Here is a 12741-nt window from a genome sequence, read left to right as displayed (position 1 = left end):
CACCGTCCTGTGGCACCGACACCGTCCTGAGGCACCGACACCGTCCTGTGGCACCGACACCGTCCTGAGGCACCGACACCGTCCTGTGGCACCGACACCGTCCTGTCCCCGTTCCCGGCCCCTCGCCCGCGGGCACCGTCCCGTCCCCGGCTCCTCAGCAGCCCTGGGCTGTACCCGGGCCCCCTCAGCCCCCCAGGCCCCCTCAGGTACCGCCTGTGCGGGGCCGATGCCACCCCAGGGTGAACCCTCTGTTCCCCTGGGATTGGCGGGATGTGGCTTGTGACTAAGGCTCCTAAAAAAAAACATATTTCTTGTTTTAAAACTATTAATTAAGCTATTAAAACTGCTAATTTAGCAGTTCAGATGACACAGAAACTCAGAGGAAGGGAATGCAAGTGAGAAAAAAATCACAAACCCCAGATTTTTTGAGAGTTAATAGCACTTTAGACAAAACGGGTAAGAACTACTCTGTGTCATGAACCTGCAGGTCAAGGTTCAAGGAACAAGGTTTTCAATCTCAGGGAACTAATCTCAAACTGGTTCTGTAAAGTCATTCTGAACTCCTAGGCACAGCACTTTGCAGCTCAAAATGGCACATTCTGTCTAAAAATATGTTCCAGAGAAAGGAAATCGATTATTAGCAATAGGATTCAACCTCAAAAGTATAAGAAAATACATCAAGACCACATGAATATGATCAGGGTAAGACATATACTGCTTTAAACAGTGCACAAATATACTGTGGAGCTTGGTGCAAGAGGGTGTTACAGAACCACAAATACTTGAGGGAAAAAAAGTAAGTAAGCTGACAAAGGACAGGTCCGTCACTGTTCCTCTGGTTCTGTTACAGCCAGGCTTGCAAGCTCCCTCTTGCTGCAGTTGAGGTCAATTCACAGAGCTTTGCTAGGATCTCCTTTGACTTTATAGTGGAGATCACCTCACCCAAATAATGAAGTGTCAAATGCATTTTTGGCTTGTTACACTGTATGTGATAAACCACAGAGTCCAGTCCAAGCAGCACAAGAGGATTTCTCACCTTTTCTCACACTGTAAGAGACAAATGGCACACCTGGACCCCATTATGTACATGCCTACCTTTCTTGCAAGCAGTTTTTAACACCAAAGATTCAAAGGATGAGTCAGACCCTTATGCCACAAAGGCCAAAGCTCAGGCCTGCAGCAGCTGTTAAACACAATGGTCTGGATCAGGTTTGACTGGGGAAGGTGACAGTGCTGGAAAAGCAGCTCAGAAATGCTCGGGAGGTTCAGCAGTGGAAGGTCTCTCCTTGTGCTCTTCCATAAGCAGACCCAGTAATTGCCATGATGGATCAGTGCACACTGGGAGCAGTGGCAGTTCTTGCACAAGGGCTGTTAAATACCTTGTTAATAGTTGCAGTATTGTCCCAACATATCTGAGCATAAAAGTTCTTCACCAATTAATTGATTTCTGCATGTTCTAATATTTGAAGTAGAGGAGAGAGTTTTAATAAAATATTACTGGATTCTCATTTTGTGTCTATTTAGCCTCAGACAAGCTAATTGCTCTTTAGGTAAACTATAGAAACCACATAAATTACATTTTATATTCAATTTATTTGTTCCCTTGTTTTGTGCAGTGTTGGCTGTTCAAAGCCATTCCCGTCCTAAGGAAGTGACATGTCAGAAAATTGTGAATAGAGCTCCTGCTGCCATTCTATTAGGTAATAAATTTTCATTTGTGGTTTTTTTTAAAGTGAAGTTTCAAAAGACTTTATCTTCTGTATATGCAAAGTGCAGCTGAACCACTACAGTTTGAGCAAAAGTACTGGCTGACCAGTGGCAGTTCATGCTCTTAGGGCATGTAAGTTTAAGAACAATTGTGCAAATCAATGGTATTACATTTTCTCTGTAACAATTATACAATACAGCCAGGATGATATATCCATTTTCTACTTCACTTTTCATGATGGTCATAATTTCTGCACAGCTAAAAAACCAAAGAAAAGTTAATCACAACTATAAAGGGTGTTGAAAACCACAAGAAAATAGCTTGTGTGTGGTTAAATAATATCCTGGTTGACTAAAGTGTTTACCTGAAGAACTTAAAGAACTCTGTGAATTTTTAAAATTGTCTTAAAATTTGAGGAAATGGCCTCAGGCTGTGCCAGGGGAGGGTTAGGTTGGATATTAGGAAAAATTTCTTCACCAAAGGGTTATCAAGCCTTGGAAGAGGCTGCCCAGGGCAGTGGCAGAGTCCCCATCCCTGGAGGCACTCAAAAGACCTGTAGATGTGGCTCTTGGGACATGGTTTAGTGGTGGCCTGAGCAGGGTGAAAGGTTGGACTCCATGATCTTAAAGGTCCTTTCCAACCTAAATGATTCTGTGCTTTCCTAGCAAACACAGGGGATCAAAAATTGCTCCTGAAGTAATGGGGTTTGACCTGCAAAAGAACCCCAGCTAGCCACATTTGTGTCAGATACCCAGTTTCAGTAAATCCTACATACATTTCAGAAAACAAAAGGAAAATGGAATGGAACTAAGAGTGGAAAACCTGTGAAGGTGGCAGCTTTAATATATATTTCTTGAAAATAAAGATACGTATTTTTGCACCTCTGTTAACAGTCTGCCTGAGCCTCCTTGCTCCTTAGAAATGACAGTAATGCTCTGTCTGTTGGCAGATACCATTCCTTGTGTGTTCTCAGTGGAAAAGGTAAACAGTCCAAAATGTGGGGGGGGGGGGGGGAAGGAAACCACCCCAAAAAACCCTCATACACAGTTACATGACGTAGGAGTTCTGTATCCAGGAGAACAGACACAGGACAAACAGAAATATTGGTGTTTGCTTACATTTCATCGAATACACAGATAAGGTTCATTCTCCCTAGGGAAAAACCCCCTGCATTCTACTCATTTTTTCTAAATACCAGCATTGAATAGACATGACTGGTTTGATAAATTTGAATAGAATCCTTAGTTTTACTCAGCTGAAAGTCATCAAAAACTTGTTCTGGTTGATGTGTGGAGGCTCCTTGTATATTATTGTAGCACTTGGTTGAATAAGAGGATTCGATGATTCCATCACTGGATACTAATTTACTAAATAGAAATCATAGGTACAACACTATAACACTGTGGGTTTGCTATTTATGTGGCAAGATTTGATCACACCTCTTAGGGGAAACCTCTGCCAAAAACTGAAACCTAAAAAAAGACAGGAAATCTGCACTGGAAGTATCAGTTAAAGCTTCAGTTGTATGAACAGAATTCCAGACTGCAACAGCAAATACTTGTTTAGTGTTGCCTGTTGCACCATCTTAGATGCATAAATAAATCCCAGTCACAGCAGTCCTAGTGCCAGTCTGGGGTGGGGACATGGGCTGGTGGCTCAGTAGCCAAGCTTTCTTCTCCTGTTTGACTGCTTTAACATTATAAACTCTCCAGCCACCTGAGTACTGCCAAGGGAACAGATGGCAAGTTTTACCCACTGTGCCTCCCTCAACAGAAGGGGGAAATCAGCCAGGTAATGTTGCATCAACTCTCATCACCAAGTCTACAGAGGGGAGAGGACTTTGGGATGAGTTCCATCAGGCCAAGGGCCACGTTTGGACAACTTCTGAAAACCTCCAAAATGTGGTTGTGCCACAGCCTCTCTGAGCAGCCAGTTCCTTATTGACTCTGATTAGGGGGGGTATTTTGTTGTCTCCAGCTATCAAGGATTTCCCTTCCTGCAACTTTTGATTGCTACAGTCTTGGAGGTAACTATATATTTAAGGCACATATTTTTGGACCTGACAGATGGAAGAGATCAGTATGCATGATTTTGCCTTTCCTAAAGCAAAGTTTAGTATTTGCAGAAATAATAGTATTTTATATGGGGTTTAATCTGATTTAAAAATTTTATAGTAACTTCATTTTTCACTGTTTTTAAGCTTGTTCCTAAGTAATACATAGGAGATTTCAGTGCTGAATGCACTTGTAGAAAATAAGCAAAACCAAAAGGAGTTTAAGCAGTTATGTCAAATACTCAAATAAACTCCCACATTACATTACTAGAACAATAGTTTAAATAACTGCTATTACTTAGAAAACTGCTAAGTAACAATAAGATAATTCTCAGAAAGTTTTGCAACACAATAACATTAGCAGTAAAACCAACAGATTAAGATATATTAAGATGTCTGACACACACAAAAAATGCCAATACACAGCAATCTGCTTTCCCTTTTCCCTGCTGGCAGCTGGAGAGTCTCAGCTCCCAGAGGAGAAGAAGTGACATCTGCAAAAAGCTCTGACACTCTTTCACTGTGTGTCCTCTCTCTGATTTAACAATAAAGCAGAAAAGACTTGCCATCTACAAATATGTAAGAACTAAGTGACGTGCAAATGGAAGCCCCTCTTCTTCATCAAAATAACCTCAATCATCTACAGAAACCCCAGTTTTGTTTCTCAGGGTAATTTTAAGCCAAATATGTTGTCTAAATCCTGACACAATGATTACATTTTTCCCCCTGTAAAAATGCCACATCTGTTTCTAAATAAATAAATAAATGTGCAACCTTTCCCATTATCCTCCAACCCTGCATGAAATTATCCTCTCTGGCTACTATGAACAATTTCTTAGAGAAATCTACATGGAAAAAAAAAACAAACCCACACAAATTCCCACTGACTGTTCTTTGTTAAAAGCCTAGACCCAAAGCTTTTTATAGCTTTCATGTGATTAGAAAAAACAAGGACAGCACAGTGTAGATACCACATGGTGAGAAATAATGCTGTATCCATGGATGAGGATAACTCCATAGACAATTGGACTATGCCAGCTGGTTTTCAAGGGAGTACTGCACCTTATCTGCACCTAAGAGATTTATTAATTAGAATCTGCATTTCTGCATGAAATCTCTATGCCAGGAGGCTTAGTCTGTCTTATCAGGATTGATCACATCCATCTCATACCAGCTGAGATTTGGAATATAAATTACATTGCTGTATTTTATCCTCAGTAAAAGAATCTTTGAAAAACATCTCAGTTCTATCCTAAGTAGAATCTAACTTGATTTTTCATGAGGGCTTTATTTGACAGTGTTTCTGAGAATCACAGCTTTCTGATTCAGTGATGTACTGTGAAGATGAAAGAGCCACTAACTACATAAGAAAATTAGTTGAAATAAAAATGTGCTTATTTTAATGAATGCGTTGCCTTTAATTGGGGAAGGAAGCAATAAAAGTCTAGTCTGGAGCAAACACATGTGATTTTAAATTACAAGTGTAATTTCATTCACTGGATAAGAACTGGAACTTAGTAATTGTGAAAGCATTCATAAACATCTATTAATCCAAAGCCAAGCCATTTCATTTCCTAAAAATTTCATTTCTTTGCACTTGGACATTGGAACAGTCCTCCAGCAAAACCCACTGAGACATAAATGATAGAACTGTTAGAGATACGTTTTCTGAGGGGCTTTTCTGGAAAAGTGATGACTGATATTGAAGAAATGGGATGCTGAAAGGTAGCACAATCACTTATTTATTGCCAGCCACAGTTTGATTTGGAAATAGTTAAGAACAGCAGGAGGTTGCACAGTTCCTGTTTACTAACAGATGGAGTGAATTCCCAGATGTGGAGGTCAGTCTTTAGCACAGTAAGGAAAAATTCCAAATGTCCTACTTACTGTGAGCTTAAAAAAAAAAAAAAAAAAGAGTTTCTTCCTTCTCATGGCAATCCCTCACTCCAGACCTCACTGAACTACACAGTGCTGCTTGTAGTTAAAATAATAATGAAAAATGGAACAGGAGGTGCAAAACGTCACAGGAAAATCTCTGAAAAAAAAGATCTCTGAATAAAGGAGGGCTACCTGCTCCAAAGATAAATGGTAAACAGCAGGTATTATTCCAAAGAGCTGTTGTCTTCAGGTGTTGTCTTCAGGTTCATACTCTCATGGCAATGTATGTACATTACAGAACAAAACCACCACCAGGTGGGACTCTTTGGTCTCCTCTGTAAGTCTAAAATTATAAACTCTGTTACAAAGTTAACGTGTGTTAAAAATTACTCCCAGCACTTCCTGAGAAACAGTATTCTTGTCAGCAATTTTTTGGCTCAAACCTCTTGGTGCTTATCAAAAAGCACAAGAGGAAAAAAACCCCAACCATTAATTGGAATCGTGAGAAGGGGAGAAACCAAACACAATGTATAAACTTTTATACTTTCCCATTATCCAAATAAACAAACAAAGCCAAGAAAAGCCCGTTTCTTGTATGGTTCTGAATTGTCAGTGGCAGCTGAGCTTTGCAGCATTTGCAACACTTCACAAAACAGCTTTTAGGACACATAAAATTGTCTGTAGTATAATGTCTGGAGAGCTAATGAGTCCTGTAAAGTAGGACTGTTTATATCTGGATGGCATGAACTTGATAGCCACGGTCACAATATTATCAGAGCTAAAGGTACAATAGGGAAATACCTAAAATAATATTCAAGGGATCTCAATTTGTCATAAACTATAGTACAGCCTGAAATGATTGCCTTGTGTGGCTCTGCTGCTTCCACTGGAAACCCCACATTTACCTTCTGTGCGTATTTCATCACATGTAATGTAGGAAAACATCAAATTTTGGAAATTCTGACTTTTTCTTAATTTGTTGCACAGTAGGAATTACACTTATCACACAGAAATTTATGTGCAGTGTATAGTTAACATTCTAAAAGGCTTTTCAAAAATCAGCAGAAAAGAAGTGATTGCTACGGTTCTTTGTCAGCAATAATCCAATTACCTTCACAAAAAAGCCTTAGAGATGAATGCAATACTGAACTGCTCTTCCTTCCACACCCACCATTGTAATTAGATTTGTAACAGTTCCTTTCCCTCTGTCCCAGGCTGCAAGGACCCACCTTTCCCTGAGGGAGAGTTTTTCTCCTTGCACCCAGGAGTGTGCTGACATCACCTCTGTGCAGTTCAAGAGAGGTGAGAAGGCTGCTGGATTTGCTAAAGGAAGGTTTTTCCCACAGGAATGGAGCAGGAAAAGAGCAACGATTCCTAATTGGTGAACATTATAGTCACCCTAAGGGAAGAGCTGCTATTAAACACTGGGAGCAACAGCAAAGAGTCAGATGTGATAATACAGTTCATAGTCAGACTGCTGAGTGGTTAAAGAGGTTACTGGAGGATTTTGCTTTTCCACACACAGTTCAGTTCAGCAAAGCTGTTTGTAATACAATATATTGATTGTATCCCTTTTTGTAACGATGCAAAGAACTTCTTTAATCCTATTATTATGTTCACTAATCAAATAGAAATTGAAACTGAGGTACCTGTTTGTTAGAAGTTCCCAAAAAATTTCAAAAACGTAGTTTGTTATGACTTGTTCCTGAAAATAATCTGAGCCTAGCCATTATGACAGGCTTTAAAAAAGACTGTTTAATTGAAAGCTTGTCTGTTCTTGAAGGCAGAGGGGATTTGTAGACATATCAAGAAGATTCTGCATTTGATATTTTTCAGTGTATAAAGGGGCACAATTTCACCCAAATGTCTTCAAAAATCTGCAAGCAGAAGCCAACACCAAAAAATAAAAAAAAAAACCAACCCAAAGTGTTAGTTGCACAAGTTACACAACATAATAAATTCTCAGGTCATTCTGCATGAAAAGGGGAGGGATGTGACCTGATAGCCCATATTTCTGTGTGTTGATCTGGTTCTAAAGGGCAAGAAAGGACGGGTCAGCAAGAGGGAAAGAGTGGGGTAGGGAAAAAAAGGAAAAAGGAGAGATTTCCATGCAAGGAAAAGGAAGGTTTCCCTATCAGTTGTTCCTGGTGGTTGAACCTTTGTCAGTAAAAGCAAGACAGAGTTAGAAGCCTGCAGAAAATGCCAACCTCAGTCTAGATTGTAGCAGCTTGTTACATCAGCCATTTCAACAAGTTGGGACACAGGTGCAACACAGGAGGAATCCTAAAATAAATTATAACACTATTAGTACCAATAGTGTATTTGACAGGTTTATTTTTGTGTTTCTTCTGTTATGGCAAATTCATGCTTTTTAATGCTAATATGTTTTTTTTCTTTACCCTTAGCACTGAAGCTGACCCAGGGTTCCTCTTGCACACTGCTGGAGTTCTTCAAGAGACACAAAATGCACAATTCAAAGCTGAACTCGTGCAGCCTGTGAGTGTCCCCAGAGGGTCACCATTCTCCAGACCCTGCAAGGCCATACTTAAGAGCAGGTAAGCTGCTACTTCTGGAGACACATCTTTCTACACACCTCAGCAAGAGTGCCAAGACAGCCTGAGGGTTCCTGTAACCTCTCATTACAGAAAAATATTTTTATATTCCCACTTAATTGTTGAAACTATTCACATGAGGACAAACTTTCGAGTAGTTTTTCAACTTTATCTAATTCCAGAGTTAATCATATTTCAATTGAAGGTAAGTACTCTCGCCATTCCAACTTTATTGTTTTCTGTGTTTAATCTGGGTGTTCATTATACCAGGATTCTCACACAAGAAGTATGTACACAGCTGGGTGTGAGTAGCAAGTTATCAGTTATTCCACAAGCAAGGCACTTGAAGGTTAAGTCACAACATATATTTCAATATTGTACTTGAACTCAAATACTCCATATCTACCCTTAAATTCTGCATTTTGTAGTTCTTCTCAACTGATAAGAGATACTGAGCAGCTCAAGCCTGATTTTAAGAGCAAAGTCCACCTCAACTTTCACTCTTATATTTGGCCTTCTCCTTTTCTCTAAAACTTGGTATTCCTTGGCTTTTTCTAACACTGATACTCAAGTTGCATCTGAGTTGTAGCCAAGAATTGCACCCCTTTTTCCCACAGGTAGTGCAACACTCCAGCACTGCCACCACCCAGAGAGAAGAATCATGAGAATGTTTATGCTGCTTTAGTGAAACCCTGACTTCATTCCCCTTGGAAACCTTAACAGTGATAGTTCATAACATTGTTGTACATGTCGAGTTTGACACTCAGATTGTGCTAAACCCCCGGTTTTTCAGGGCTGTAGTACAACTGTGCCAGGTCAGAAAGCTGTGCTAGAGTGTCCTGGTCACCTTTCCAGCAGAGGGACTCCTTGTTTGTCACAGCTCTCCTGTGCCACTTCCTTTTCCTCATTCTTCATTATGGTGTGAGTAAAATGCTTTCCATCAAAACAGGGAGAAGAATCGAGTTCTTTGGCAATGTCCAATTCAGGCTGATTTTTGACAGTTCTAGCTGTATTCTAGGCTTCCCAACCTCATAGGTAGAAAGGGAATTGTCCCCACAGCCTCTTCCATGCTGCTTGGGAAGCAGGAAGAGCAACCTGGCCTAGACTGTGTGTTAACTACTTGTAGAATATATTGGGAAACACAAACCCTTCATTTGCAGCATCTTCCATGACCCTAAACACCAGCATTCAATACTGAAGCTATTCACAGATTTAGCCTGGTCCCAGAAGCTTGCCTTTCCCAGGAAACATTACCCTCTGAACAGTCAGCATACATGACTTGGGAGTGCTGAAGCTTCTGGATACCAATTGCATTTTAAGTTGCTGTACATATTGTAAGATGTCTCTTATCAGGAGGAAGCCATTTAATAATACCTAATAAAAATAATAGCATAGCAACCACCTTTTACATGTCATTGGGTTTTTTAGGTGAAAGGTTGTACTTGACAGATAAGAAAGAAATTAAGAGGCCCTGCTTACCATGCTTCTGCATCTGCATTTTTGACAGCAGTGAGCCACATGTGCTTTTTGTCTGCTGTTACTGTAACAGAGGCACTCTGTTAAATAACAGACTGTCCATGAATTAGGCACTCACATGCTGTGCTGCAGGAGTCTGTGCAAATCAGATTATCTGAACGACAAATCGCTTGGTTTATGCATTTTCAGAATTCAGAGTAGCAATCCTGAAGTACAGACACACATCAGATGTGTTACCTTACACATTACACCAAATCCTAGTCACATAACTGGCTTCCCTGCGTGGGCACAGGGATCCATCTGAATTCCACTGCCAGATCAGAAACCTCTCACTTCAAACCTTTCTTTATTTTTATCTCAGTTTTAAAATCCTTTAAAATACCAAACTAAATGTTTTCAATCCAGCTGAAACCTCTAAACAGCAACCTCCAGCACATCTTGGAGCCTGCCTGTCCATGCTGCCCTTATTCAACTTACTCACCTTTATATAATCCTAAATTCTGCCCTGGTTAGATACCCAGTTGTTTTGTGCCAACATTAAACACTTCTCCTGCAGACAGGCTGTCTCATTTCAATTTTTATTTTATTCCTCTAAAATGCACAGGATAAGATCTACGTGGAATTAAAATTAGACACTCACTTGTTTCAAAAGTATATTCCCCATTAACTGAGAAGCAATTAGTAAGAGTGGAGCAGCCAGTCCTCACTTTAACATCAAGGACTGCCAAACATGGAAGATATCTCCTGATCCTCTGGAAGAAGCTGAGTCAGCATGGAGATGCAGAGTGATTTCTGCCCTGTGGGGCCTGTGAATCTCAGAGTTAGTTGCTGTGGGAAAATTCCATGGGGTAAAACTGGGAGCTTTTTATGTACAAAATACGGAGCCAGTGAGCTGAATGTAGCTTTGCTGAGCTGAATTTTGATGGCACCCTGCTTCTGAAACTTGTCACCAGCACAAGAGGAGCCCGCCTCCAGTCTCTCTCTAACAGAGTTTAGAAAGATACTTCCACTACTCTAAACTTCATATGAACACTCTACATACACTTCTGACATTAAAATGGTCAAATCTGAAGGCAATGCTACTTCTTTTGAGATCAAGAAAAATATTTGAAGTCAGTGGAATAATACTGATTTCCATGACACAGCAATCTGGCCCATAAGCACATCAAATGTTATCGGCTTTGACAACATACAGTTTTGAGAAAAGCCGTTTTAAATTATAACACTCTCCAAGGCAGAGCTGTCCAGAAGTAAACAGAGCTGTTCCTTGACAGTCAAGAATTTAAGGCAGCAGACACTGAAGTGTCCTGCCACCCAAATCCTTCAACTCTGCCTGGCATTTGTCAACGTGGGCATGGTCTGACAGGATTAACATCACCCGATTTCCGATCTCATTACAACGAGACAATCTGCAGGATCAGATGCACTTCTTGCCCAATGCCCTCAGTCAGCTGCTTTTACCACTGAGGTAAAAGTTATGCAGGAAGGAAAACACTGAGCAGATGGGTGTGTTTACACAGCAGTTAAACTGTGTGTGCAGAAGCACCACTTACAATATTTCTGGGAAGCAGTGTAGTCAGGAAAGGATAAAAGCATATTAGAATTAATAATGACATCAGGCAGGTCAATCATATATGAGTTTTTCAGGCTGTGATTGGAATTTTTTTTCCCAATTTTTGTCTTCCATAGCCAATGCCAAGAAGCTGTATAAAAATTTCTTGACTTACAAAGTATTTTGAAAAGCTGTAGTTTTTACTGAATATGTGAAAAACACTAAGAATATGTAACCATAGAATGTTAGACCAAGATTTAAAGAGATCAAACTCCAAAATACAACCCAGTTATATAAGTAAAGACAAGAGATGGCAACTTAGAAAGACACATTTACAAAATATTAGATTTTTCTGTTTATGAAAGAAAATGAGTGTTCAGATTACTCAGAAACTAGAAAACATCAGTGAACACAGAAGAGTCATCTTGAAAAATACATTTGGCACATAAGTTATTATATGCTCTCAGATGAACTAAAAAAAAAAAAAAAAAAAGAAAGATTCTTTCCAGTTCCCTAACCTGAAATAGATAGATGGGTCCTTTCTGAGGTTTTGCAGCATAGAGTGATGAAGACCAGCTCTGAACAGGACTTAAGTTTTAAGATTTCCCACTTCAGGAGGACTGGATCACAAAGATTGTGCACAATTAACTTGACTGTCAGCCAGTGCACCAGATCAGACACTCCTGGTTTGTAGGGACAGTCCACAATAAGCTGAAAAGCAAACCTCAACTCATAATCCTGCTGTTTAAATGGAGACCAGAGAGGAGTGATCTGGAAGTTGGCCATATTGCCCTACAGTCCTAATGCTGGCCCACAAATGGACATTGCTGCAAACCCTTGGCAAGCTTTGTGCTCATGTAGAGGCAAGGAATAACTAAGGAGGGGAAACAATGGCTCTGCAAATGCACTGAGATTTTCAGGAAGCAGGAAATGGCAAAGGGCCTGTTTAGATCTTTGTGGTTCCTTAAGAACAGCTGAAGAGGCTTTATCCTCCCTTCCAGGCAATCCCCCGTGTTCAGGGAACCCTGGCACTGGCAATCCCAGGGGGCTGAAGTCCTGTTCCAGAGAGGCCTTTACCAGAAGGAAACAACCCCTCTACCAACCACCTGATGCAAAATTAACAAATAGCAATCCTTCCCTGCTGGGCACACACATGGATTACACACTGCAGAACTTTATGACTTCATAAACTAGTGAACTAAGTCAATATATTGGTAGCACACCATCTAATCTCAACTGTCATTTTGGTTTGATTATAATATTGTTCATGTTAAGTTTACAGCAGTTGAACCCATGTGATATGCCTCTGTGATGCTAATATTTACCTTTATCATTTAAAATAATAAAATATGGAAAAGCACACAGAACTAGATTGTGCCTTCATATTTAACAGCCCCTTGCAAGTCTCTCATGTAATACAAGTTAGGACTTCTAAAAACAAAGGCCATGATGAGAATAGGTCACCCCTTGTCAAGAAAGATGAATTAAAATGTATCCACTAACATGATCAGAGGACAGGTGA

General features: G+C 40.1%; 1 long non-coding RNA gene across 1 annotated transcript in view; it reads left to right on the top strand.

Moving 5' to 3' along the window:
• Nucleotides 1-354: 354 nt before the first annotated feature.
• LOC113954008 overlaps nt 355-12741 on the top strand; it is a 32218-nt gene continuing 19831 nt past the window's right edge. The window contains exons 1-3 of the long non-coding RNA XR_003530079.1: nt 355-456; nt 1617-1700; nt 8045-8194. This is a non-coding gene — a long non-coding RNA (uncharacterized LOC113954008). The remainder of the gene's footprint in view (nt 457-1616; nt 1701-8044; nt 8195-12741) is intronic.

This window comes from Corapipo altera, unplaced genomic scaffold (assembly GCF_003945725.1).
Source record: "Corapipo altera isolate COAL_440 unplaced genomic scaffold, ASM394572v1 308, whole genome shotgun sequence".
NCBI classification, from domain to species: Eukaryota; Metazoa; Chordata; class Aves; order Passeriformes; family Pipridae; genus Corapipo; species Corapipo altera.
Note: the sequence above shows the minus strand (reverse complement) of the source record. Positions and strands in the feature narration are given on the sequence as shown.